Source organism: Panthera leo, chromosome D4, assembly GCF_018350215.1.
Source record: "Panthera leo isolate Ple1 chromosome D4, P.leo_Ple1_pat1.1, whole genome shotgun sequence".
NCBI classification, from domain to species: Eukaryota; Metazoa; Chordata; class Mammalia; order Carnivora; family Felidae; genus Panthera; species Panthera leo.
In genome coordinates, this window is record NC_056691.1 from 5,295,367 (window position 1) to 5,323,318 (window position 27,952).

At 44.8% G+C, this 27,952-nt stretch overlaps 1 protein-coding gene across 1 annotated transcript in view; it reads left to right on the forward strand.

Moving 5' to 3' along the window:
* The window catches only part of LOC122205133 (contactin-associated protein-like 3), a 193,266-nt gene that overhangs the window by 59,706 nt on the left and 105,608 nt on the right, over positions 1-27,952 (forward strand). The window lies entirely within an intron of this gene.

Sequence of the window (27,952 nt, forward strand, 5' to 3'; positions counted from 1 at the left end):
GAACTTCCAGGAGCAGCAGAAAGGGACCCCCGGGGAGCTCGCGTGTATGCTGCACCAAGAGCTTTATTAGCTAAAGTTCCCACGGAGGGAAAATTCAGACACACGAAAAGCTCCTGTTTCCTGTACGGAAATTTGAGGGTTAGCAGAAAAGTATCCTGAGAGTGGAGCGCGAAATTATCGTGGCACTGCTTTTCCATTTGCACATCCCCAAATAATAATAAGTGAAATGGTCAATGCATTCACTGCACTGCCAATAGATTTCCTACCCTGAAATTGATTAATTGCCTTCATCAGTTGTTGAAGGAAGTGCGCTGTGATCTCCAGGCTCTCTTGAAAAACCTGCTTCTCACGCTCTCGGGCACCTTTAGGTGGAAAGGAATTAAGTCTAGCCCCATAAACTTTTCCTAGGGCCGCTGTTAACTAAGTACCTAGGGTTTAAAACAACAGATATTTATGGCCTCACAATTCTGGAGGCCAGAAGTCTGAATTCAGTCTGTTGGGGCCACGCTTCCCCTGAAGGCTCTAGGGGAAAATTTTCCGTATCTTTCTCATAGCGCGTGACCTTGTCGGTGATCCTTGCAGATGCATCGGTCTGATGTCTGCCTCCGTCATCACAAGGCATCTTCCTGTGTGTTTTCGTGTCCTCTCCTCTCCACTCTGTCTCTCCTCCTCTTATAAAGACCCTGGTCATATTGGATTAGGGCCCATCCTGATGACCTCATCTTTTTTAAAAAAATTTTTGCTCGTTTTATTTATTTTTGAGAGACAGCAAGACCACGAGCAGGGGATGGGGCACAAGAAGAGAGAGAGAATCTCAGGCAGGCGTCACGCTCAGCACAGAACCCAACGCAGGGCTCAATCCCATGACCCTGTGGTCGTGACCTGAGCTGAAATCAAGAGTTGGATGCTCAACCAATTGAGCCACGCAGGCACCTCCCTGATGACCTCATCTTTTTCAGCGAGCGTCTTCATTTTACAGAACAAGAAACTGAAGGTCAGGGTTACACAGTGGACAGTGTCTATGCCACCCTGGAATATTGTGAGATACGACTGAAGTGGCCCTTTGGTCTCCTTTTCAACATTTTTATTTATTTTTGGGACAGAGAGAGACAGAGCATGAACGGGGGAGGGGCAGAGAGAGAGGGAGACACAGAATCGGAAACAGGCTCCAGGCTCTGAGCCATCAGCCCAGAGCCTGACGCGGGGCTCGAACTCATGGACTGCGAGATCGTGACCTGGCTGAAGTCGGACGCCCAACCGACTGCGCCACCCAGGCGCCCCCGGTCTCCTTTTCATTATTGTTGTTATCGTTGTCACCTGCTGTGAGACAGATTCCCGGCAAACGCAGAAGGCGTTTGAGAACAGGAGGGGGACGTCATCAGAGGACGGTCATGCTCTTGGTGAGAGAGAGGCAAATCTGCGTCACCCAGAGCTTGGGTTTAGCAGGTGAAGGTGCACCCGAGGACAGTGGTTAGGAGACGTTTGGGGACTTGCTGGCCTCAGGCTCCTCAGTGGTATTCAACACCATGGGATTTGCTGCCATCCCAGCCCAGACGGTGCCTCCGTTCCTAGAGGTCCGCCATCTTTGTTCAGGGTTCCCACATGGTGCCTCTGTGGATTCTTCGTCTCCAGTAGGAGCGAAACGTAGACCAGGCATGGCTGTTCCTTCAGGTGTGGGACCCAGCAAAGAGTTGCTCAGCATTGGGAAAACCTGTCCTGCTTTATATAGGGGTGTGGACTCGTTCGGCATCTTGGGGCATCTTGGTTCGGGAAGATGGAAGACAGTGAGGACTGCCATAGCAGGCTTGGCTCGTTTTCTGTGGCCCTTGTCCAGGCACAGTGTCTCTGAACTCAGTTCTCTCTCCGCCTCTCTGCCTTTCACTGGTCCTTTCTGAAGCCCCTGCCACAGGAGACCCTCCTCTCCAGCCCTTACACATCTTATTCTCAAACTTACTCCAGACCCAGAGCCTGGTCCTAAAGAACCACTGCAGGCCAAGAATGAGCGAGGAGAAGGGAGAAAGCAGGGAAGGGGATGCAGGTGAGAGGCGGTAGGAAGGTTCTGGGGCCATCCCCACCTGCAGAGCCTTAGACCGGCAGCTTGCTGCACCTCACTTCATGCTCTCTGGGCCAGGGGCTGGCCAGTGCTCCGGTTCCAGTGCTCTGTGTTATCGTCAAGTCTCGTTTTTAAATTCCCTTTCTCATTTACACGTTGTGGGGGAACATCCTTTGGTTGTGCTTTCTGCTTTTTTCTACTGATCTTAGCTTTATGACTTCCAAGTCGTACTTTTTTTTTTTTTATTTGCCACTTTCCCTTAGAATACCATTTTATGTTGCTTGCCCAAGGCTGATTTTGTTGTCTCAGTCCTGTTCAGCCTGTTTGGCAGCCTTCTGAGATGATCCCTTTCCTACTTTGGGTTCCCCAGAAGCCAGGGAGAGGCAGGCTCACGGAGAACCTTCCTGGGGAGGCCGCTACCTGTTCTCAGAGCAGGGTAGCTTCCACCAGAACTGGTTGCTCAGCTATACGGACTATAACCTGTAACCGAGCAAATCATAAGGGGGTGGGAGGTAGACCCCTTGCTTTTATTCGGATTGAATCCTGGGATTCTGACTTTCTGTTTCTCAGGGCTTTATTTGGATTAAGGTTTGGGAGTTCATTAACCCTAATATTAAAAAGGTGTTAGTGCTGGCAACATCTAGATACAATTGTGGGCATTTTGAGATTCTCACTGTGTGAAGTCAATTGTGAATATATTCCTGGTACAGAAGAGAAGTTTTGCCATGCGTGCTGACACTCTGTGACTCCAAATGGGGTGTGATGGCAGGTGGATCCCATGTTGTTGACATGAAGTTGGGGATGGGCATGGTGGCCGATGCGTAGGAAACCTGTACCTGTGGCTGGGACGGGTGGCATTCCCCACCACCGCAGGGAATTTATCTGCAGGAACCGATCGCAGATCAGTCTGGGTCTCATTGGCAACCTTCACACGAGTGAAAATGCACCTTTAATTTTAAAAATTTTTATTACGGTAGAAATATACATACCATGAAAGTTGCCATTGTAACTATATTTTTTAAAATTTTATTTATTTATTTTGAGAGAGAGAGAGAGCATGCAGGGGAGGGACAGAGAAAGAGGGAGAGAGAATTCCAAGCAGGCTTCACGCTTGGTGCCGAGCCCGATGAGGGGCTCCATCTTACAACCGTGAGATCATGACCTGAGCTGATACCCAGTCAGATGGCTCAACTGACTGAGCCACCCATGCGCTCCTGTTGGGACCATCTATATTGTATTTTTTTTTAATGTTCATTTATTTTGAGAGGGACAGACAGCGCGCGAGCAGGGGAGGGGCAGAGAGAGAGGGAGACCCAGAATCGGAAACAGGCTCCAGGCTCCGAGCTGTCAGCACAGAGCCCGACGCGGGGCTTGAACTCACGAGCCGTGAGATCATGACCTGAGCCGAAGTCAGACGCTCAACCGTCTGAGCCACCCAGGCGCCCCTGTTGTAACTGTTTTTAAGTACACAGGTCAATGCCATTAAGCTCATTCACATTGTGTGCCCCTGTCCCCACCATCCATTTCCAGATCCTTTTCCTCTTCCCAAACTGAAAGTCACTGTCCGTTAGATACTAATTCCCCATTCCTCCCTTTCTCCAGACCCTGGCAACTGCCATACCACTTCCTAACTCCATGGATTTGGCTAATCAAGTTACCTCATGTGCGTGGGGTCATACAATTTTTGTCCTTTTGTGACTGGCTGGTCTCACTTAGCATAATGTCCTCAGGGATCATCCACGTTGTGACGTGTGCCGGAATGTCTGTCATTTTAAGCCCGAGTCATGTTCTACTGTGTGTATGTGCCGCGGTTTATTTCTCCCCTCGTCTCCTGATGGGTACTTGGATTGTCTCCACCTTCGGGCTGTAGTGAATCACATTGCTCTGAATTTGGGTGAGCAGGTATCTCTTTGAGACCCTGCTTTCGAGTCTCTTGGGTATGTCCCAAGAAGTGAAAGTGCCAGACGATATGGTAATTCTAGTTTGAACTTTTTGAAGGATCGTCACACTGCACTACACAACGCCTGCACTGGTTTCCATCCCTCCAGCAGTGCCCAGAGGTTCCAGTTCATCCTCATCAATGCATCTTATTTTCCATTAAAAAAAAAATAGCCATCCTAAAGGGCAAGAAGTGGTATCTCATTGTGGCTTTGATTTGTATTTCCCTAATGACGACTGATGTTGAGCATCTTTTCATGTGCTCTGTTGGACACTTGTCTCCAATCTCCTTTGGACAAAAGTCGGTTGAATACTTTGTGCGTTTTGTTTGATTTTTCTGTTGCTGGGGTGTACAAAGTTCTTTCTGTATTTTGGATACGAACCTCTTACCAGATATGTGATTTGCAAATACTTTTTGTCATTCACGGGTTGCCTTTTCACTCTGATGATAGTGTTCTTTGATACGCTACTGTTTTAAATTTTGATGTATTTGAATTTATCTATTTTATCTTATGTTGCCTGTACTTTTAGTGTCATATCTGAGAAATCATTGCCAAATCTACTGTGATAAAGCTTTTGTCCTGTTTTTTTCTCCCCCCTAAGAGCTTTACAGCCTTAGGTCTTATGTTTAGGACTTTGTTTTGTTTTGAGTTCAATGTTGTGTATGGTATAAGATAAAGTCCAATTTTATTCCTTTGCATACTAATATCCAATTTCCCAGCGCCGTTTCTTGGAAAAACTGCCCTTTCCCTATTGAACAGTCCTGGCGCCGGTGTCGAAAATTACTTACAGATCACTTTGAGAAATACTGACATGTTAAAAATATGAGGTTTTCCGAAACATGATGTGGCTTTCCATCTATGTGTGTCTTCGTCAATTTCTTTGAGCACCATTTTATAGTTTCCAGGGTACAAGTCTATTGCCTCTTGGCTAAGATTATTCCAGCGTATTTTGTTCTTCTGGATGCTGTTGTAAATGGAATTGTTTTCTGAGTTTCCTTTTTAAATTATTCATTGCTAGGGTATTGAATCGCAGCAGATTTTTGTATGTTGATTTTGTATCCTGCACCATTACCAAATTCATCGATCAGTTCTAAAAATGGCTTTTCTTCTTCTTTTTTTTTTAATCTAGGGTTTTCTACATATAAGATCATGCCATCTGCAAACAGATATGTTTACTTATTTCTTTCCAATTTGGATGCCTTTCATGCCTAATTGTTCTGGCTAGGACTTCCAGTACGTGTTTAGTAAAAGTGACAAAATCTGGCATCCCTGCCTTGTTCCCAATCTTACAGGAAATGCTTTGAACCTTTCACCATAGAATATAATGTTCATTGTGGGTTTTTTTTTTATTTTTTTTTTTAACGTTTATTTATTTTTGAGACAGAGAGAGACAGAACATGAATGGGGGAGGGTCAGAGAGAGAGAGGGAGACACAGAATCCGCAGCAGGCTCCGGGCTCCGAGCCGTCAGCCCAGAGCCCGACACGGGGCTCGAACTCACGGACCTCGAGATCATGACCTGAGCCAAAGTCGGATGCTCAACCGGCTGAGCCACCAGGGCGCCCCGTGGGTTTTTTTTATACATGGCTTTTATTAGGTTGAGGTAGTTTCTTCTGTTCCTAGTCTGTTGAGTGCTTTTATCCTGAAAGCGTGCTAAACGGTGTCAAATGTTTTTTCTGCAGCAATTGAGATGATCATGTGGTTTTCCCTTCATTTTGTAATGCGTATGACACTGATGGTTTCTTGTATATAGAATCATTCTTGCGTTCCAGGAATTAATCCCACTTGGTAATGGCGTCTAATCCTTTTAATAGGCTGTCAAATTCAGTTTGCTAGTATTTTGCTGAGGATTTTCGCATTGGTCTTAATAAGGGATGTTGGTCTGTAGTTGTCTTTTCTTGTAGCATCAATCTTTGGATTTGTATCAAGGTGATGCTGGCCTCACGGAATGAGTTAGGAAGTTCTCCCTCCTCTTCATATTTTTGGAAAAGTTGGAAAGGATCGGTGTTAGTTCTCCTTTAAATATTCGTTAGTATTTCCAGTGCTTTTCTTCGTCGGGAGACTTATGATGACTGATTTAGGAGCCTTACTTGTTATGGGTCTGTTCATAATTTCTAATTCTTTTTCGGTGTAGCCTTGATCAAATTTGGTGTTTCTAGGGATTTATCCATTTCATCTAGATTATCCAGTTTGTTACTGTTCAGTGTTCCTAATCCTCTCTTATAATCCTTTTAGTATCTGCAAAGTCTCTAGTAATGAACTACGTTCATTCCTGACTTTAGCTGTTTGAGCCTTCTCTCTTTTTTAATTGGTCAACGTAGCTAATGGTTTGTCAATTTTGTTGATTTTTGAAGAACCAACTCTTGGTTTTGTGGATTTTCTCTACTTTTCTCTGTTTTGCTTTTCTCTGCTCTAATCCCTAATGTTTTATTCCTTCCTCTAGCTTTTGATTTAATTTGTTCTTTTTCTAGTTCCTTGTGATGTGAAGTTGGGTTGCTGATTTTGAGATATTTCTTCTTTTTTTAATGTCAGCATTGACAGTTATAAATTTCCCTCTTAGCACTCCTTTTGCTGCATCCAGTAAGTTTTGGTAGGTAGTGGCTTCGTCTTCATTTGTCTCAAAACATTTTCACATTTCTTTGGTGATTGACTCTTTTGACTCATTGACTGTTTAAGGTTGTGTTGTTCAGTATCCACATACTTGTAGATTTTCCAGTTTTCTTTCTGATATTGGTTTCTGGTTTCATTTCATTTTGATCAGAAAAGATACTTTGCATGATTCCCATCTTTCTAAAATTTTTAACACTTGCTTTGTGGACTAACATCCGGTCTGTATTAGAGAACGTTCCATGCCTTTTTGAGAAAGATGCCTGTTGTTAGATGGAACGTTTTGTAGATCTCTATTAGGACCAGTTGGCTTATAGTGTTGTTCAGCCCTCTAGTTCTTTATTAATCTTCTGTCTGGTTCTTCTATCTGTTATCAAAAATGTGGTATTGGAGTCTCCCTCTATTATTCTAGATCAGTCTATTTCTCCCTTCAGTTCTGTGGTTTGCTTTATATATGTAGGTGCTCTGATGTGGGTTGCACCTGTATTTATAATTCTTGTGTCTTCTCGGTGAATTGACCCTTTAATCATTGTATAATGTCCTTCTTGGTTGCTTGAAATAATATATTAATATACCCATCCCTGCTCTTGCTTACTAATTGCACAGAATATCTTTTTCTATCCTTTTTACTTCCAATCTATGCTTGTGTCCTAACATCTAAAATGAGTATCTTGTAGATAGCATGAAGTTGGATCTTGTTCTCTTTTTTCTTTTCTTTTCTTTTTTCTTTTCTTTTCTTTTCTTTTCTTTTCTTTTCTTTTCTTTTCTTTTCTTTTCCTTTCCTTTCCTTTCCTTTCCTTTCCTTTCTTTTCTTTTCTTTTCTTTTCTCTCTCATTCCTTTCCTTCCCTTCCCTTTTCTCTCTTCTCTTCTCTTCTCATTAGGTATCATTTTGCCAACTTATGTCTTTTGATTGGTGAGTTTAGTCCATTTACATTTAAAGTGGTTACAGGTAAGGACAGACCACTATTGCCATTTTATTTGTTGTCTTTATGTCTTATATGTTTTGTTCCACTTTTCTTGTCTTCATTTGTATTTAGTTAACTTTTTTACTCATTTTGATTGAATTCCCATTTCCTTTTCTATAAATGTTATAGATTTTTTTCTTTGTGATTTCTATGGAGATTACATAGAATATCCTGAAGTTATCATAACCTATTTTAAACTGATACTTTACTGCATACCGAAAGTCTTCTTTATAGCTCTTCCACATTTTATGTTATTGATTGCATCTTTATATATTTTGTACTCATTAACATAGATTTATAATCATTTTATGCTATTTGTTTTAAATCTTGTAGAAAAGTAAAAAGTAAAAAGTTATAGTGTATGTCAATAATTTCTCAATAAAACTGTAAAAAAGTGGAGTAACAAACCAAAATTATAATATAACTGGTTTTTACGATTGTCCACGTATTTACCTCTATTGCGGAATTTGATATTTTTATATGGCTTTGAGTTGCCCTCTAGCACCCTTTCATTCCAACTTGATAGGCTTGCTATAGCAGGTCTAGTGGTAATGGACACTCTCAGTTTCTGTTTCTCTGGGCGTGTCTTTATCTCTCCCTCATTTTTGCAGGACATTTGCCTAATACAGAGTTCCCTCTGGCCTGCATTTGGCCCGAGGAATCCACTGATAATCTTACAGGGGCTCCCTTGTATGGGATGAGTCACTGTTCTCTTGGTGTGGGTCTCTTTGTGTGTATCCTACTTGGTATATTTTAATATTTATTTATTTATTTTGAGAGAGAGAGAGAGAGAGAGCAGGGGGAGGAGCAGAGAGAGAAAGGGAGAGAGAATCTCTGTGCTGTCAGCACAGTGCCTGATGTGGGGCTCAGTTTCGCAACCACGAGATCGTGACCTGAGCCCAAATCAAGATTCAGATGCTTAACCGACTGAGCCACCCAGGTGCCCCCTGTTTATTATTTGTTAAGCTTATATTTATGTATCCACGTCTTTTCTCAAATTTGTGAAATGTTTAGTCATTGTCTCTTTCAGTAACTTCTCTGCCTTTTTCTCTGTCCTTTCCCATAATGGGACTCTCTGGGACTCCCATAATGTCTACATCGGTTGGCTTGATGTTCTGCCATCATCAGTCTCTCAGTCTCTGTTCCCTGTTCTTCCTTCTTTTCTCATTTTGCTCTTCGGTCTAAATAATTTCAAATGGCCCGTCTTCAAGTTGGCTGATTATTTCTTTCTGTTGTGTCTGCTATTGAACCCCTCAAATGAATTTTTCAATTCAGTGATTGTATTTTCATCTCCAGAATTTCCACTTGATTGTTTCTCATAATTGCAGATTCTTTGGAGATATTCTCATCTTATTCATATATTTTTAAATTTCCTTTATTTCTTTTGTCCGTGATTTCCTTTGGCCTTTAGAGAATATTTAAGGCAGTTATTTTTTAAATGTTTATTTACTTATTTTTGAGAGAGACAGAGACAGAAACAGAATCCCAAGCAGGCTCTGTGTTATCAGCACAGAGCCTGATGTGGAGCTCGGATTCATGAACTGTGAATTCACGAGCTGGGCTGAAATCAAGAATCAGATGCTTAACCAACTGATTAAGCCAGTTGTCTTAAAGTCTTTCTCTAGTAAGTCCAAAAAACCAGTGTTTCTTTCTCTTTTTTTGAAGTTTATTTATTTTGAGAGAGAGAGAGCAAGCAAGGAAGGGGCAGAGAGAGAGAGAGAGAGGGAGAGAGAGAGAGAGAGAGAGAGAGAGAGAGAGAGAGAATCCTAAGCAGACTCTCTGCTGACAGCACAGAGCCCAGTGCGGAGGTCGAACCCACGAACCATGTGATCGTGACCTGAGCAGAGATCAAGAGTCGGATGCTTAACTGACTGAGCCACCCAGGTGCCCCCAATGCCGGGGTTTCTTTACGGAGGGTTCCCGGAGATGGATTTTGTTCCTTCGAAGGAGCCATGTTTTACCGCTTCTTTGTATGCCTTATGATCTTTTGTTGAAAACTGGGCATTTTAGGAAACAGTCATGTCTCCCAGTCTTTGTGTGCTGGCTTCCTGCAGGGGAAGACGCTCGCGAATCAGACCTTCTCAGGCCTGTGTCATCCCTGGATCTGTGCCTGTGCTTTCTTCCTAGTTTTCCCATTTATATGGCTGCTTTTAAATGTCTTAATTTCTGTAAGGGTCGCAGCCTTGCTCATTCTAGGGGCCTCAGCTGTTCTAGTGTATTCCACAGTCAGTCATCTTTTGCCCCAGGTGTCTGTGTCTGTAGTTTGTGTCTAGGGCAGTTTTCCTAAGTTGTACCTGCTGATGATTCCTGTGGCTTCCTGTCTTCTGAGATGTGAGCCACTTTGGTTGTCCGAACTCTGAGTTGGGTGTCCCAAGACCAATCCCTCAGGTATCCCACGGACAGGTTGGAAGGTTACAGATCAGCCTGCTCTGCTCTCTCTGGTTTGCACAGGGGACTAGCAGGTGGCAGTCTCTTTCCTTCAGCTGTGCCGCCCTACACTGTCACGAAATTTCCTGCGCTTTTAAATGTGGCGTGTTCTGGACTGGGTGTTCACTTGGTTGCTGTAGATCTTTGATCATTGCCATCATTTCCATCGTTTCCATAATGTGAGTTTAGTCAGTCTCTAGCTGTTTATTTGATGTGATGCTTCTCTAGAGGAACAGGCCTGGAGTTTTCTTGTCTGTCATCTTGCTGACATCACTCTCCATTTTGAAAATCAGTTTTAAAAATACCCAGTCTATTTCAAAATGTGCTGATGCATACGTGTTCGTGTTCTGCCATTTTTGTCTGCCTTTTTCCCATACTTTTAAAATGAAAACAAAAATGTGGATAGATCCCAGCCCCTGCTGGAAGAAAAAAGGTCTTTCCTCTGCCGACCTGTCTGTCGTATGTGATGGTTAAGAGGACCTTTTGAACTGCGCATGGATACTGTCACTTTTTACAGAGAACCAAGCGGCCTCGTTTAATTGGAGATGCTTCTCCTTAAACACGGATCTGTTTCCTCTGCCGCGGGCTGGCATTAGTCTCCCCAGATGCCGCTGGAAACAGCACCGCGTGCCTGGACACTCACAGGAATTAAGGGGGTACCGACATCGCTCCCATGTACCAATGACCAGGTCCGTTCGTGCTCAGGAAGTGACAGCAGTATGCTAATGTGATGACATGCCAGTGGCTAAGGCAGCCTTCACCCCTCAGGGAACGTGTGTGGCCCGGAGGTGATACTGATAGGAAATTGACATCCCAGCTAGGACGCAGCACGGAAAGCTGCTCCTTCAACGCCTTCACCTCACACGTCCCATTGGCCCCCGGGGTGTCTCCTCTATGCCTGTCATTGGCTCTGCAAGTCCCCTAAGCCCTTCCCTCCTCCAGCATCCTCTCCTTTAGGCCCATTTTCAGTGACCCACACGTCCCATTTCCTATCAGATGTTTCCCGAGGGCCGTCTAGATGGGACCCCCACCCAGGCTGAGCAGTGCCGTATGGACGACTCACTAGATGCCTCTTCTGTGGGTCGCATCCTCACAGCCCAGGGGCCCTAACAGGCACCAGCGTGGATGCCACAGGCAAAGGAGGGACAAGTCCTCAGGGCCGCCTCTCAGAGCCCCACCCCAGGGCTCCCCTTCCAGAGGAACGAGGGGATAGCCCACCTCTCAGACCTCAGGCTGGGGAGGGTGAAGACTCAGGATAACGGACTGTCTCAGGGCACTAGCCCTCCTCCCGGGGAGCCCAGGACGAGCAGTGTGTGCACAAGGAGGTGGGGCCCTGCTTCCTGCGCCCCCCACCGGCCAAAGTGACCATCCCTGGCACTCTGCCCCGACCCTGATTTCCCTGCATCGGGGTTAGAAAAGAAGGGAAAATCATCCACCACCACGTTCCCTGTGGCTTGTCCTGTCTGCTTGTCCCGCCCACGGCCTCCTTCCAGTGCCTTCACCGGGCAGGTCCTCTGCCCCAGCCGCTCCTCCTCTCCTGGCCACCGTCTAAACTCCCACATGCGGAAGCCCCTCACCTGCGGCCACCTCCTCCAGGGAGCAACGCACCTGCTGCGTCTCCCCGCGGACCCGGGAGGAGCCTCCAGGACTGCGTGGTGCTGGTTCCCCGCCTGCATCACCAGCCTGAGAGCCCAGCGCCGGCTCCCTGCGCTCCGGGCCCAGTGTGTTTTCTCACCAGTCAGTCGTCTGAATGTTGTAAGGGAAGCATTTACTGCATTTCCAGGTATAAGCCGCTGTCATCTCCTAGATAATAACCTTTTTGAAATGACCCACTGTGCATAGAACATACTGTAGTTTAATCATTCGTGGGTGGGGAGGGTTGATGCAAAACGTTTTACATTATCCCTAGTGCCGAATCACCAGGTGATGTTTAAAGGCAAAGACAGCGATGGCAATGTTTGCAGGATAGTTTTTAATTCACAAAACCTATTCATTCTAAGACTGAAAAGTTGCGTGTGACACAAGCATATGGTTAATAGATCCACAAGCCCACTGTTACAATCCCTGAGGGACTCGTGATGCACTTAGATCCTCTTTGAATGGGTTAGCATTTAAGCTGCATAGATGACTTCTGAATTGCCGATACTATGATATCCCATAGCTTTATAGTTCATGTAATTTAGTAAAATGAGACCTAAAAATCTCATTCAAATAAATATCGAGCAAGGGTCAAACTAACTCTTTTCATAGTAATAAAAAGATAATACTGGGCAGTATGATTGTCCTTTTCATAAAACATTCCAAAATTATATAAGCTCAATTACATTTACTTAGTGCAGAACGTCGTTTTAAAATAAGTCGTAAATGGCAAATAATCTGAGGATGCACCTGCCCAGAGTTTCAGTTGTGTGTCCACCTGTGCTTGAGGATAATCGTGACATCCTTAATTCTTGGGTTAGAAAGTCATCTAGTGGGGCGCCTGGGTGGCTCAATCGGTTAAGCGTCCGACTTCTGCTCAGATTGTGATCTCGAGGTCCGTGAGTTCGAGCCCCGCGTCGGGCTCTGTGCTGACAGCTCGGAGCCCGGAGCCTGCTTCAGATTCTGTGTCTCCCTCTCTCTCTGCCCCTCCCCGGCTTGCACGCTGTCTCTTTCTCAAAAATAACTAAACATTTAAAAAGTTATTTAGTGTTTTAAAAGAATACGGCAGCAGTCTGACTTCTTCTGCCAAATCACTTGTTGTGCAAGGTCCTTATTGTAGTGCACTTTGCACAACGGGGATTTACTAGTCATAAACTGTGCCTGAGGGTCACGAGGCGAGGGTTCATTGGGAGCAGAGAAACAAGGATGGAAGCCAAGAGAAACTTAGCTGTTGTGATCCACGGGCCAGGAAATGGGTTCTCTGAGTTTATTAGGCATCTAGGGGGCAGTGAGACCTTCTAGAAGTCTAGGTCAGCAAATCACTTCGCTTTCGCAATCTGCATATATTTGTAATTAAAATTGCATTTTCTGCCAGTATCACTGTGTCATGAATGGGGGAGTAAGTCCCCCTTGTGGGGTCTTTAAGGAGCGTTCCAATGCGGTTGTGCAAATTACACTCAAGCTAAGAAATTACAGGATTTATTAGACGCACAGCTCCTAGGGAGGGGGGCACAGCAGGCCACACCTGGCTAGTGGCCGCATGGCAGGAGTGGCCAGGGAGTGGTCCCACCCGGCCGGTGGGGAACAGAGACGGGGGCATCTCTGGACAAGTACCCTTATTGGGGGTCAGGAGGGCACGCAAAGCCTGGAGGGGATTTCACTGGTCTATTTCAGTGTCACTGGATCCCAGACAGGGGAGGGCGAGAAGGGGTATTTGTGACAGGAGCCAGCCAGACCACACAGGGGCGCTGGGTGGGAGGTCACAGCCTCTGCGTGGGGACGTTGAGCCATCAGGAAAAGAAGTGTCAACAGTTTACGATCCAATCATCTTCACTCTTTATTCTCGTTTCAACCTTGTTTTCCTTCCCCGGGTATGAGAACCAAGACTGATCTTGCCCAGTACAGTTCTAAAGTATAGAAACAGACTGTAGTCACCTAACACTGGCAGAGAGGAAAGGTGTTCTCTTAGCTATTGGTGACGCAGAATTGAGACACGTGACAATGTGCTCAGGTCTCCGTAGAGTCCGCGGGGCCCTGGACACCAGCTCCTGGCACTTCTCAGACTCCTCACTGCATTTTATTATTGTTTCAAAGAAAAGAACACCTCGTCTTTCTGTTTTTGTTCCTTCTTTCACTTCCATTCTTTCTCCCTTGCCTCATTCCACAAATCATCGGCCACGGAATTCGCGTGCTTTCTCATAATCTGTAAGTCACGAACACACCTTCCCTCCGCGGTGGGGGGTTGCCGGGGCAATCCCTGTCGCCTCTATTTTGCACAGAAAGCATGGAAGTTCGAGAAGAGTAAAAGAAGCCAGGAATCACAGAACACAGACCCCAAGGGGCCTGTAAACGATCAGTGACACGGAGGACAGGCAGAGCCACACAGAAGCATCGGAGGATGTCAGCCGGTCCTCTGTGCTCCATTGAACCTTTGAGAAACAGGTGTCGAATGGAAAATGCCATCCGTGTATAGGGACACCCACCACATTTATGTCACTTTCGATGCATAGTGCAACTCAAAAGGTACAAACTAAAAAGCTTCGAGGCGCCAGAACAGGACAGGAGAATTCTATCTTTGAATAGTTCTACGATATTTGAAGTGAACATTTAAAGTGAAAATGGTAGTCAGAGTATTTTTTTTTTTTAAATCACTGCTTAAGCAGCTATAAACATTTTTAAGAAAAATAGCCCAGGACAGAAATATAATCGAGATTGCACACATTCATGAATCTGTCTGACTCCTAACAAGCCCAACTTGGGAAGCCTGGAGCATTTTATATGTTAGAAGCATAATTATCAATCGTTAAAATACCCACTCGATCACACTACGGAACATTTTTATTGCTTTGCTTTTGAATGCTCACTTAAGAATTTTCTCTGAAATGTACTCAGAGCAGAGACAGTCAAACAATAAAAGTGAGATATTGGAAGACCATAATACTAAGAAACAGTCGGTGTAGAAACCGCTTAACCCTGGGAATATCTTCCCACATTTTTTGTTGGTTGGTTGGTCGGTTTGCTTTTCCCGGAGAGAAGCCTTTCATGAAGGAAGCCTGGCGTTTCGATGCTTGGAGGGAGGAATACCAGCGTTTCTTCTCTCCCTCTCCTTGCAGAGCAGACCTGTGAGGGGCCAAGCTCTATCTTTCTCCCCCGCTGTCGCTGGCTTCTTTTTTTTTTTTTTTTTAATAAAATTTATTAAATGTTTTTTATTTTTGAGAGCGTTCAAGCAGGGGAGGGGCAGAGAGAGAGGGAGAAAGAGGATCTGAAGCGGGCTCGGCACTGACAGAGAGCCAGACGCGGGGCTCACACTCAGCGACCCTGAGGTCATGACCTGAGCTTCGGCTCAGACCCTTGACCAACTGGGCCACCCAGCCGTCCCTCCCTGGTTTCTCCTGATGCGGAATCTTGGCTCTAACCATTGTCCTTTAAACTCTTCCGAACGGGGAAAATCTTGTCATGGGCTTTGCCTTTAACCATAGTTGGTAGGGTTTTCTGAGCCCATCTGGCCAAGCCGTCCGGGTGCCGAGGGGCGAGACGGAGGAGGCATTGGCTTGAGACAGACAGCAACTTGGCATCATACTCTTGATGTTTCTTTTTTTTTTTTGGAGTTTCTCCTGAGAATTCCGACTTAGTTTTTCAGTGACTCAGCAGTCTTGGTAGGAAAACCCAAAAGTATGGGTAGATGAAACCTCCAGCACCCCAGTACAGTCTATGCGGGCGTTATTCCGAAGGCCTCGTGCCCTCAGCCTGGGAGCCAGGCGTCCGGGGGGCTGATCCCCTCCTCCACTGTTTGCTGTAAAGCGTGGCAAAGAAACTTCCCTTTTCCGAGCCACTGTTTTTCTTTCTTCTACAAAAACAGCGTGATTAAAGCCTAACACACAGGGTTATGGTATGGATTCGCTGAGATACTGCTTATGAAGAAATATCACTTTTAAATATCGGTGTTTCTTTTTTTTTTAATGTTTATTTATTTATTTTTTTATTTTGAGAGGGAGCGAGAGTGGGCATGCGAGCGAGGGAGGGGCAGGGGCAGAGAGAGAATCCCAAGCAGGCTCCTGTGCTGTTGACGTGGAGCCCGACTTGGGGCTCGATCCCACGAACCGTGAGATCATGACCTGAGCTGAAATCAAGAGTCAGAGGCTTTAGCTGACTGAGCCACCCAGGCGCACCCCCCCCCAAAAAAAAGTCACTTTTAGTGTCCAGGAAATAGGAGGATCTCAACACCAGTGAGCCCTTTTCTTCAGATGGGTGTCTGTCTGGTGGAGGCCAGCAAAGAGAGGCTGTGGGGACAATGACAAAGGCAGGGGTGCCCTGGCTGGCAGTTCAGCACCTGCAGATGCCCACATGTTTATTTTTTTAAAAATTTTAAAAATGTTTTATTATTTATTTTTGAGAGAGAGAGAGACAGGGTGCGGGCAGGGGAGGGGCAGAGAGAGAGGGAGACACAGAATCCAAAGCAGCTCCAGGCTCTGAGCCGTCAGCACAGAGCCCGACGTGGGGCTCGAACTCACAAGCTGTGAGATCACGACCTGAGCCGAAGTCAGATGCTTAACCAACGGAGCCACCCGGGGGCCCCAGGTGCCCGCATGTTTTATGTTCCGTCCACAGAACGAGCCCGAGGCAAAACAGTAAGGCAGTCAAAGAAAGTGTTCTGTCATTTCCCTCCTACCTGTTCAGAGATGAGCATTTCTTCCACTCCGTCTGTGTCCTTGGCCCCAGGTAGGAATAGAGGGCGTTGAAATGTAAGCTCTCCTAGAAAGCAGCTTGACCACTTCTGTCTGCCATCCTCCACAGAGCCTGACACAGAGCCTTCCCGCTGCTGTGGTTCAATAAATGTTGTTGGCTGAATAGACGAGCGAGAGATCCTGACTTAAAAGAGCCCTTGAAAGATCCTACCTTGAAAGGGTAGTTCTGTTTCAGAAAGAGACTTCTCCGGATTGCAAGCTTTCAAACTCAGGGTGAATCAAAAGTTCAATGTCATGGTGGCCCCTTAGACTCTGTGCGAAAGAAGAGGATGGATATTTTGAAGGAGAATGACCATTTCAGGTATTTTTCAGGTCGTATGCCATAGATCGCCCAGGGATGGTAAAGTGGATGTTGCTTCTGCGTTTTGTCCTTTATCGTTTATCTACTGTAGACCTTTGCTCATCTGCTTAAGCCTGTTGTCAGTCAGATGTTAGGCATAAGTTATTAATTCTGCCACCTTGCGTTTTCAGCATTTACATGAATGAGATAAATCTTTGCTTTTATTTATTTATTTATTTATTTATTTATTTATTTATTTATATAAGACATTAGATATCATATATATGTATATGTATACCTATATCTGTATAGCATTTCTGAAATCTTCGTAGCTAAGGCTTGTGATAAAACATGGGCAGACCTACTATACTCCACAATGGAGGATTTTCTTCTAAAACTTTGTCTGACTCTGTGAAATAATCCGGAAGGGTGGTAATGACGAGCAGCTTTGCTTTACAAACCAGACAACATCGACAAACTCTCGCGCTCGTCTGGTCAGATTGATTGGATCATATGTAGGTGGGGGTTTAAGTTGTCCTGATAATTAAGTGAGGAGGTCTAAGCAAAGTTCTTGGCTCCGGACTTTATTCATAGGAGGCTGTCCACAAACACAGAACATCACAATTATGATCATTTCGTGAATAATTTGGTAATATATTTTCTTCTCTCTTGGGTTCTCTTCTCTTGGGTACTTCTCCCATCCAAGTACTAACCAGGCACGACCCTGCTTAGCTTCTGAGGTCAGTCGGGATTGGGGCGCATTCGGGGTGGTCCGGCCATAGACTTCTCTTGGATACTTCTAAGGCCAGTTCACAAATTTCAGTTAATGTGAATTTCACAAAATTTGGGAAACCAATGGGCTTTTGTTGCCTGGTGGCAAAATACCATCTGAAATTGATTTGGGGGGTGCCTGGGTGGCTCACTCATTTAAGCGTCTGACTCTTGGTTTCAGCTCAGGTCGTGATCTCATTGTCATGAGATTGAACCCCGTGTCAGGCTCGTGATGACAGTGTGGAGCCTGCTTGGGATTCTCTCTCCCTGTCTCTCTGCCCCATGGCTCCTCCCCTCAAAATAAAGGAATAAACTTAAAAAAGAAATTGATTTGGGATGATGCATTAAAAAGCTTCTCCCTCATAGAGGGGAAAAGTGATTATGCAGTAGCGTGTACAACCTTTAAGTAGAAATACCATTCGTAGGAACATGTATTTCCGAATTCCTCGAATCTGGGCAATCTCCCCACTCCCCCATATGCACCAAGGCATTCGTGGTCACTGCAACATGGTTGGTAACAGCCAAAAATCAACAACTACCTAGGTGTTTATCAGTATGGGACGGGTTAAGTCAATACTTAGCTTTTGAATATTTTATGAGAACGCCTTGATCTCTCCAAAGTAAATGGTAGTAAGTAAATGACAAAGTGGTAAGCAGATACATGGCACTTCCCAAGTGTCGGCCGCTGTTCCTCGCAGCAAGGGAGTACTGTTGTCATTTTACAGGCACGGATGGGCTAAGGAAACTGTCCAAGATCTCCCAGTGACTGGTTGACAGTGAGGTCAACAAATTTATTAACTGACACAAAGAAGGTTGGATCAGATGCGCTCTGAGATCTCTCGAGCGGTCGTATCTCAAAGGGCTATGAGCCTGGGCTTTGGGGTCAGACAGCCCTTTGGTCAGACCCCGGCCAGCTGTTCCCCTGGGGCAGACGACTGAATACTGAACCAGTTTTCTAATCTGTGCCAAGTAAAGAGCAGACACCGCCTGGCGGGGTCATGGACGGGGGGCCAATGGTGATGACACAGGGTGAGGAGCGTCTAGTGGGGGGACCCTCTCCGGACCCTAGAGTTGGCATAAAGATTAGTTTACACTGAAGGCATTCAGGAATGAATGGCTGCAGAAAGCAGCCGTCTTGGAACTTTCTTAATCTGAGTTAAAAGCAGCTGCTTCTGAGAAGTGAGGCTGTGGTGAATCCCCTCCTCAAGGCGGATCCAGCCCCGGGAGAGAGATCAAGATAAAGCTCCCATAAATCCCCTCTCCACGGGGTTTCATGGCACAGAAAAAGAAAGACCACTGTCCCCTGCATGAACAAATATTACCATTATTTTCCCTGCCTCTGGTTTGTTCTCGCGAAACCGCTTTGTCTTTCCTAAAGACACCTTTTTGTTCTTTCCGTAGAAGCCCTGTCTCCTCCGTCTTTCCCTGCTAAGTGAGGTCTGCAAGCCTCCAACTGGTGAGCCAACTGGGAGCCAGCTACTTCTTTTGTTAACTCCTATTTATGTGAACACATTTTTTCTCCTGTTCATCTGCCTTTTGTCAGTTTATTCTGCTTGGTTATTTTGAGAGAGGGAGAGTGTATGTGTGAGCAGGGAAGGGGCAGAGAGAGAGGGAGAGAGGAAATCCCAAGTAGGCTCTGCGCTGTCTGCATAGAGCCTGATGCGGGGCTTGATCTCACAAACGGTGAGATCGTGACCTGAGCCGAAACCAAGAGTTGGACGCTTAACCAGCTGAGCCACCCAGGCGCCCCATGTCAGTTTATTCTGAGACCCTCAGTCACTGCATCCGAGGGACTCAGGACATCTTTCCTCCCTGACGCTGGCAGGTGTTCAGTGCGAATTATCATCATCCCTTGTGATTCTGAAATCTCAGGATTCTACTTTCGTCTGCATATTTAAAGAGTCCAAAATGTACCCTAAGATTATAAATGAGATCATCAAGCATACTGAAGCACTGAGGTAAACATTTTGAAATGGAAAAGATCTCGATTGTACACATAGCATAACGTAGTTTCCAATTCTGTAAAATTTTACGTAGGTGCAAATTCGACTGCAGAAACAAACCATGGAGGCTAATTATATGAGCAGAATATAGCATCGCAAAACTAATAATGAGCAAATGGGATGTCTAGTTAATGAGATGCATGCTTTTTATTATGCCACAGGTTGATTAAAAATGAATGGTAAGCAGTTTACAAAAGTGACGTCACTTGATCCTGCCTCTAACTGATTAAATCCAGGATGAGCTCCTCATGTGCCTTTCTGAAGATTGGGAACAGGGTGGGTCTCTCCTCCCTGCCCCCCTTTTGGAGGAGGAAAGAGGGAGGGTATCTCCAAGTGACAGGGACTGGCGACTTGTGGATCCGGCGGTCTTCCCTGTTGGGACGAGGGATCAGGCGGTATTTGCTAATGCTTTCCCCAGTGCCTGGGACGTAGGCTTGAGCTTCTCTAGAACGTTGTTAATGATAGGAAGGATCCTGTGGCAGACAGGTAGCATTCACTATGCCTGATGTGTGCCCTGTCTCGAATCAGGGGGATCCCTGTTAGAAAATCTGAAAAGAAAGGATTGATGGGAAGCGGTAAACGCAGAAGACAATTATAATAAATCATACAAAAATGGTTAACTATGGGGCTGGGGAAAGAGTGGCTTCTGCATGTTAAGCTTTTCTGTACTGTTCGAATTTTCTAGCCAAGGCCATCTATGCGTATCATTTATTTTCCGTGTCAATCAGGGCTTTCCTGCTAATGAAAACACAGACGACATTTTGTTCTTTCTTGTTATTTTGTATTAAGCAACAGGAGAACGCACAGTATTTAAAAAAAAAGGAGTAAATTAAAAAAATAGTTTGCCGTCGTGCATTAATAAAGGCGAACAAAAGAGCAAGACAGAAATTAACAGACCAATATATGAAAATATATAAATGATTGCACAGCGACTTGAGTTAAATAGATTCTTTAGTCCCCCACCTTTTCATACACGTTCTCCAGTGTCTTCAGGGAGACGAACTTTAAAATTTCCACCCAGAACTGCGAGGTGTCTGAACTTTTGCTCTATTTGCAGCAGGCTAGCCTGCTTGTTTTCTGGATGCTGGGAGAAGACTAAGAGACACCTGGGTCAGAGACAGAGGCGTGTGTGACTTACTTGGTTACCCAGAAAGCCCAGCAGGCAGCCTCACGTACCGGCCGCAGTTCTCCTTGACCCTGCGTCACCCGTGGGCCGTGTTTATAGGCTCAGGTGGATGCCTGCATGCACGTGGGGTTATGTTACGAGAGCTTAGGGAACCTGAATCTTTTGTGCAGGACACATGCTTGCCCTTAGCTTGGAAGAAAAAGATTATCTCACAAGGAAGCTTTCTGTATAAATGTCCTTGGAAGATAGTTCGGGATAAAAGATAGTCAGGGCCTCCGTTTGTAAGAGGTGCAGAAATGTGAGAAACCCATGGAGAATTGTCTTACCTCTGCTCTGGCCCCCACACGGCCTTTTGTCTTCCCTATGAAATGGCTATTATGTGGCACAAAGGACTTCCTTCGTGTTTATGTCAACTGACTTTTCAGATACAGCCTTCTTTTATCCTATGCGAAGTAGGATTCTTGTGTCAGAGTTAATTTTGAACTTCTAGTGGCCCTAATCATCTTGGTTGGACGGTGTTGCTGATTCAGATTTAAAACGCTAAGAAAAGAGCATCCTCGTTTTGTTACTAAAACAAGCCAAACAGTTTGGGATAGATAATTAGTTGAAAAACAGCTATTTGATCTTGACATAGTTTTCAACTTCTTTGGCTAAATCCTATTTAAGTTATTAACACTTCCTTTTGAACGCAGAATTGTAACTACCACTCAGAAATGACTTATTTTTTTCTAGAAAGGCTAGAAAAATCTTGTGATGGTAAGTATGTTTCCCTTATAAACAGTGTAGGATAAATCTAAATGTCTCATTTGAGAAGAAAATTTTCAACGGAAAAAATTTGCATTCCGTTGCTGCAGGATTGTTTACTTGTTTCCCTATATTAAAACAGGCAGTTTGCCTCTTTTTAAAAAAAATATGTATTTAAAGTTTGTTTGTTTGTTTGTTTGTTTATTTATTTAAATATTGACTCAGTGTGGGGCTGGACCTCACTGCCCCCAACATCAAGAGTCGCACACTTCTCCGACCCAGCCAGCCGGGCGCCCCGGTAGTTAGCCTCTGGAAAGAAATTAAAATCCACACCGAATATTTCAGAAGTATTTAGTTGCTCAGTCTCCCTCAGAGGGTATTTAAAAATAGGGTTTTTGTTCGAGCTGTATATCGCTACTGTGGAGTTTTCTTTTCCCCCCAGTTTATGGTGCCGTCACTGACACATAATACGAAGGTGTCCGACGTGGTGATCTGACGTGTGGACGTATTGCGAAATGATCCCCACGATGAGCGTGGTCGACACCCAGCACCTCATATATTTTCTCGTGACTCTCGAGGCTAAAAGTCCAAGATGAAGGTGTGGGGAGTTTTGGTTTCCCCTACGGCCTCTCTTTCTTGACTTGCCGATGGCCACTTTCTGCCCGGGTCCTCAAATGGTCTTCCCTCTGTGTGTACCCTATCTAGGGTCTGTCCGTCTGTCCAGATGTCCCCTTCTTATAACAACCCAATAACACTGGATTAGGACTCACTGTAATGACCTCATTTTACCGTAATCACCTCTTTATAGACCCTTTCTCCAAATACAGTCATATTCTGAAGCACTATGGGTTTGGGCTTAAACATACGAATTTTGAGGGGGACACAGTTTAGCCCATCATAGTGAGTGACATGAGTTCCCTGCCTTATGACGTATTTTATTTTTTAAATATTTAAAATTTTATTCTTATTTGAGATAGGGATAGCATGTGAGTGCACACGAGCAGGAAGGAGGGGCAGAGGGAGAGAGAGAGAGAGAGACAGAGGGAGAGAGAATCTTAAGCAGGCCCCATGCTGAGCATGGAGGGCTGGGTCCCACGACCCTGGGATCATGACCTGAGCCGAAACCAAGGGTCGGATGCTCAGCCAACTGAGCCGCCCAGGAGCCCCTTAATGTCGAATTAAACACAAACTGGTATCAGTTCAAGTCACTGGTTCTTCTCAAGGGGAAATCTTTCTCAATTTTGTATAAATAATCCATTTTATGTATCATTATTTTCAACATATACAGGAGGCTAACAGGACAGTGCTATTCTGCCAATAATCTGAACTGTTAAAGAATGCCCTCAAAACTATGCCTAGAGTCAAATTTAAACGTTTTATTTAATCCTTTTATTTCAACAAATTTATTTAATTTCTTCCAGTTGCTGATAGGATGTGCACACTATTAAACACTCATTTGAGGCATTTCTTATAAAACCAGCTAAACTTTATTTTACTCTTTTGTGTGACTCCTCACATACTGAAAGCTAAGTCATTTTTCAGAAACTAAGTTTGTGCCATATATGAAGTCACACACGCTTATTTGCAATGTTCTGGTATTGTTTTCAATAACCGTATATTGTTTTTAAAATACGATCTTGTGGAGACACCCGAGTGGCTCAGTCGGTGAAGCGTCTGACTGTTGATTTTGGCTCAGGTCATGATCTCATAGGTTCGTGGGATCGAGACCCACATTGGACTCTGTGCTGACAGCATGGAGCCTGCTTAGGATTTTCTCTCTCTCTCGCTGTCTGCCCCTTCCTCCCTTGTGTTTCACACGCATGCGCTCTCTCTCTCTCTCTCTCTCTGTCTCAAAAATACATAAGTAAATATTAAAGTAAAATCAAATAAAATACCATGTTGTTGGCATTGGAAATATTTTTTTTCCTGGCTTTTTCTTTACCTCTTTGCCAGCAAAAAATGGCCAGATAGCTTATAAAATGTATTTCTGTTGATCATTTAGGAAGATTGGGAAGGGAAGAGTATGAAGAAACCCAAACTCTAGTTTTCCTGCAGAGTCAAGGAAACCTGACTTCTCTCCTGGGTTCATATTTCAGGCAGAAGGTAAAACAAAGTGGTAAAAGCCTAACACTTAGCAATACAACTTTAGCAAAAATAAAGTTTTAAAAATACTTTATTTCAACCATATTTCGGCAATGTTTACACTGCCCTTCTCTATACCGCGCAGATAAAAAAAAAAAAAAATCACGTCAATCAAGAGCAGCGGCATTTAGGACCTGTTTCTTGCGTCTGTGTTGGCCCCGGGGGTGTGGACGGCTCCAGGGCTGGGCCCCGTGGGTTTCTGGGTGGCGTAGCTGTACTCGCTCATGGGGTGGGTTCTGCCTGGAGGCAGGGGCAGGTGTTGGGACACAGAGAGGTGGTTGTGTCTTTTGGGTCAGCTGTGGGTTTGACTTTGTGACTTGCTTCCACGAAGAGGCCATAAAACATACCAGGAACCACTCATTAAGTGCACGCTGTTTCCGGCACATGGAGATTTTCACATCAGAATATACTACTTACGTGCCTGTAAGGTACCTATTGTGTGCATTCAGACATACGTCTTACGCACAAGCAAATCTTTTAAGCACACTTGGGGGGCGTGTTTTCTGGTTTTAAGCCAGACGAGAGATTATCCATTCCCTTTCTAGAACACGTTGAAGTAAACGTATCTGCACGCGTTGAGGCTTGAGCGGTCACCGGGCACGAAGCCTGCTGGCCTGGATGACTGAGCGGCTCCTTCCGGGTCCGACACGTGACATCCAGTCCGTGTTACTGAATGTCCAGTCAGTAAAACCAAAGTGGCAGGAGGATACTTTCCTTGTTTCCTTTAAGTGTAAACCTTGTGGTACTTCCTGGTTCACTAAAATGTTAAAAATAATTTGTCACGAGAGCATGGACGTTAAAGCAACCGACCACAGCGTTCGCATGGTCTGATCACAGGAAATGATTTTAGTACGTCCTTTCGTGGCCCGCGAGCCTCCAAAAATAACAGGGACAAAATGTTATATTTAACAATAGCAATAATTGTTAGTATTCCCCCATTACTCATGAAGAAGCAGAGACGTGGGGAGATTAAGTATTTGTCGTCCAACGCCATCATGGTCCGGCACTTAAAATGGCCAGAATTAGAGCTCAGAGCTCGGGGATTCCCGCAGACCCCCTTAGTCCCCGCAACATCCCCTCTCCTACCTCAGAGGTCTTAAAATGCAGTGAACAGTGTGAGTGCAGAGCGAAGCTTGGATTTCGTAGGGGCCCAGCTTAGAGCCCTAATGATTATTTATTTTTAAAATCACGGAGACCCATTTCTGTAGACAGCCCCACTCCTATTTTGAAACAAAGAATTGGTAGGAAAGCCTTTCTCACGACGCAGATATTTCAAACGTACAGTGACAAATACATGATCGGCATCTCGAAGGTCATTTGTTGACTCTAATGCAGAATGGGATGGGGCACGTTACGCTGGAGACTGGGGCTTTGCCTGAGCCTCGTAATGATCCTTTCCTGTGATTTAGATCCTACTGATGTGACTGCTGAATAAACGAAATGCAGAGTGGGCAGCTTTTCAGAAATGTCATCGATTGCTAAAACATATTATTTTAGAAACGCATCTGTAGCATGTGAATGGAGCCCAAGCCGCGGACTCGGGTTCCCTTCCGCATAGCTAACGGGGAAACGGAAAACTTCATCAGACGTTGTTTGTTCCTAATCATGGATGAAACACTCAATTGTGATGCTTTTAAAGTGATTGAATATTGAGTCCACGTCTAGCTGAAGTGTTTCTGATCGATAGTGGGGGGGGGGGGTGTTGGTTTATTTTTTTTCCAGTTCATGTGTTATTTATTAATTGTGATGTATAATATTTGTTGAGTGCAATTAGTTTAATTGTGATGTATAATATTTATTATGCCAGCCAGGTACTGTTGTGAACATTTTCAAATATTAGCTTATTTTTTAAAATTTAAATCCAAGTTAGTTAACCTATACTGTAATAATGATTTCGGGAATAGAATTTAGTGATTCATCACTTACATATAACCCCCAGCGCTCATCCCGACAAGCGCCCTCCTTAATGCCCGTCGCCCATTTAGCCCATCCCTCCACCCAGCACCCCTCCAGCGACCCTCAGCAGGAATGCCATGGAGAAAACGGTTAGATGATGAACCCGTGAAACTCTCATACCCTAGCCCATCAGAACTGTAAGAGTTTTTCTTGTTCCTACTTGATACATGAAGATGCCGGCTTCCCTGAGGTCACTCCCGTAACGAGAGATGGGGAAGAAGTTGGATGGAGCCGATTTTCGATTTTCATAGGTCTGCGTGGAGGGGAGCCTGGGTGAGAGCTGCTGAGGAATTGCCCAGGGCAGCTCGCTTCCACCGGGACCGCTGCTTTCTGCTCCCGTGGGGTCTGCCCCTTCCCGCGTGTTAGAACAGGGCGAGGGTGACCCTTTGTTCTTGTCCGTCTGCGTTCAGCCTGTGCATCTGTGTTTGTTCTGGAAACACTAAACCAAAAATATAGAATAATAGATTATATAGATAGAAGAATAGAATAGAATAGAATAGAATAGAATAATAGATTAGAATAGAATAATAGATTATACCACCTCTGAAAAAGAAACGTTAGCTTAACAAAAATATACGGGATCATTTCAGTAATTAGCCCCAAACATGAGAGCATAGATATCCTAGTAGAGATCCCACCTGTGCGAGACTCACTTCACTTAATCTCTGTATCTTTAAGGAAACGTATCATTGATTTGTATCCAAAACGACTGTTAATAATTCTACATGAGACACAAATCATGTAATTCCTTAAAATTAGAATGAATTATGATAATCGCATAGGTGTACACATACACATACATAGGTTCCAAGTATTTGAATATAATTAAAATCGGACGCGATGAATGTTTTGTTTTGAACACGGATTCTCAGAAGTTGTGAAGAGTGTGTTTTGAATTCCCACTTTTCATAGACTATTAAGACATTATTGCCACTTGAAGTATTTCTTAAAGAGTATTCTGTGTAAATTCCACTAAAATAGAACTCGAAATTCCTTTTGCTGTCTGGCACTATCATCACACAATCTGAAGGGTGATTTTCAGAATTTATAGTCCGTAAACAATATTTTAGAAGGAAGTAATTATATATCAAGAAAATACAACTTAAGTGTCCTTCTTAGGAAGTAATTTAATTAAATGGTTCATGCTGAGATTTACAAGTTTTGTCAGCTACACTCAAATAAATATTGACTTCAATTCTTTTTTCTTTATTTATTTTGAGAGTGAGAGAGAGCACATGGCGGGGAGGGGCAGAGAGAGAAGGAGAGAGAGAATCCCAAGCAGGCTCCGCCGTGTCCGCACAGAGCCCGACGCTGGGCTTGATCCCATGACCTGAGCGGAAATCGAGAGTCAGTTGCTTACCCGACTAGCCACCTGAGTGCCCCTTGACTTCAGTTCTTAAATTGAATTACAAGTTGGGCATCACCGTGAATGTAGGAGCTGATGTTTCTCCCTTCACTGTTTTACCTGCACATCTTGGGTACTGAACCTGAGATGTTAAGTAACAGGATGCTGAGTTTGACAGATGAGCCCCCTCGGCCGAAGGTACCGACGGTATCCAAAATGGCAGCCAGGGGCACAGCCACAGTGGCCAGCCTTCGTGGACCGCCTACCTCCAGGCCGATATGGGAATGTTACTTTTCAGATATTGTCTAACTTAGTAACATCTCAACCTGTGGAGTTAGGGTTTACAAGCTGGTTTTGTAGGCGAGGGAACTATGGCCCGCAGCCCATAACTACAACTAAGACCACGGGCCGGCAAGTGGTGGGGCAGGTACAATGCAGTTCTAAATTCACCTCTGGAGCGTGGAGGCACGCTGATCGTGGCGTAGCAGTTGCCAACCCTTGAAAACGAAGACGGCGTAAAGGACAAAGATGACACTTCCATTGAACGAGAGAGAGATGACTGAGTGCGTCTGAGTTGGTATTTCATTCTCTAGCCCAGAGGAAGAGTTACAGCATCTGAGAATCCCACCACATTGGAGCTTTTGATATCCTCAGTTCCGTCTGTCTATACCTCGTTGTCGTGGCTTACTAGGGATTGAACTTGACTTGGTCGTTGAGCTGGGGCCTAGTGTTCCACAAGGCCAGACAACGAGGCAGGCATCATTCCTGGCTGAGCTAAGAAGAACTTCGCTCCCGGGCTGTTTGATTGTATCTGGCTGTTTGTGTGACATGTAGGCAGGAAGGTGAGTCTGACCTTCTGATGCAAGTGGGCATAAGGAAGGGCCGACTTTTTCCCCCTAATTATATTACTGTCATATGCAGGAGTATTACGGGGACATCTTTTGCCTCTCTGAATAATAAAACTGGGAGAGATCAAAGAGCGTACAACTGGAAGTTTTGACTGTTGGGTTCCAAAGAACTGACAGAATTTTAGGTAGACTTAACGTTTGGCATTACGTTTTAGAAGCTGAGGGCCCTTACTCATTCTTTGCGGAGCATAGACCGGTAAGGTCCTTGGATGGGGTAGCATTTTCTAGTAAGATGCTGTGTAACAGGAAAACTTTAGATTGTTACGACGACTATTATAGCCTAGGCCATCTGGGAAAATTGG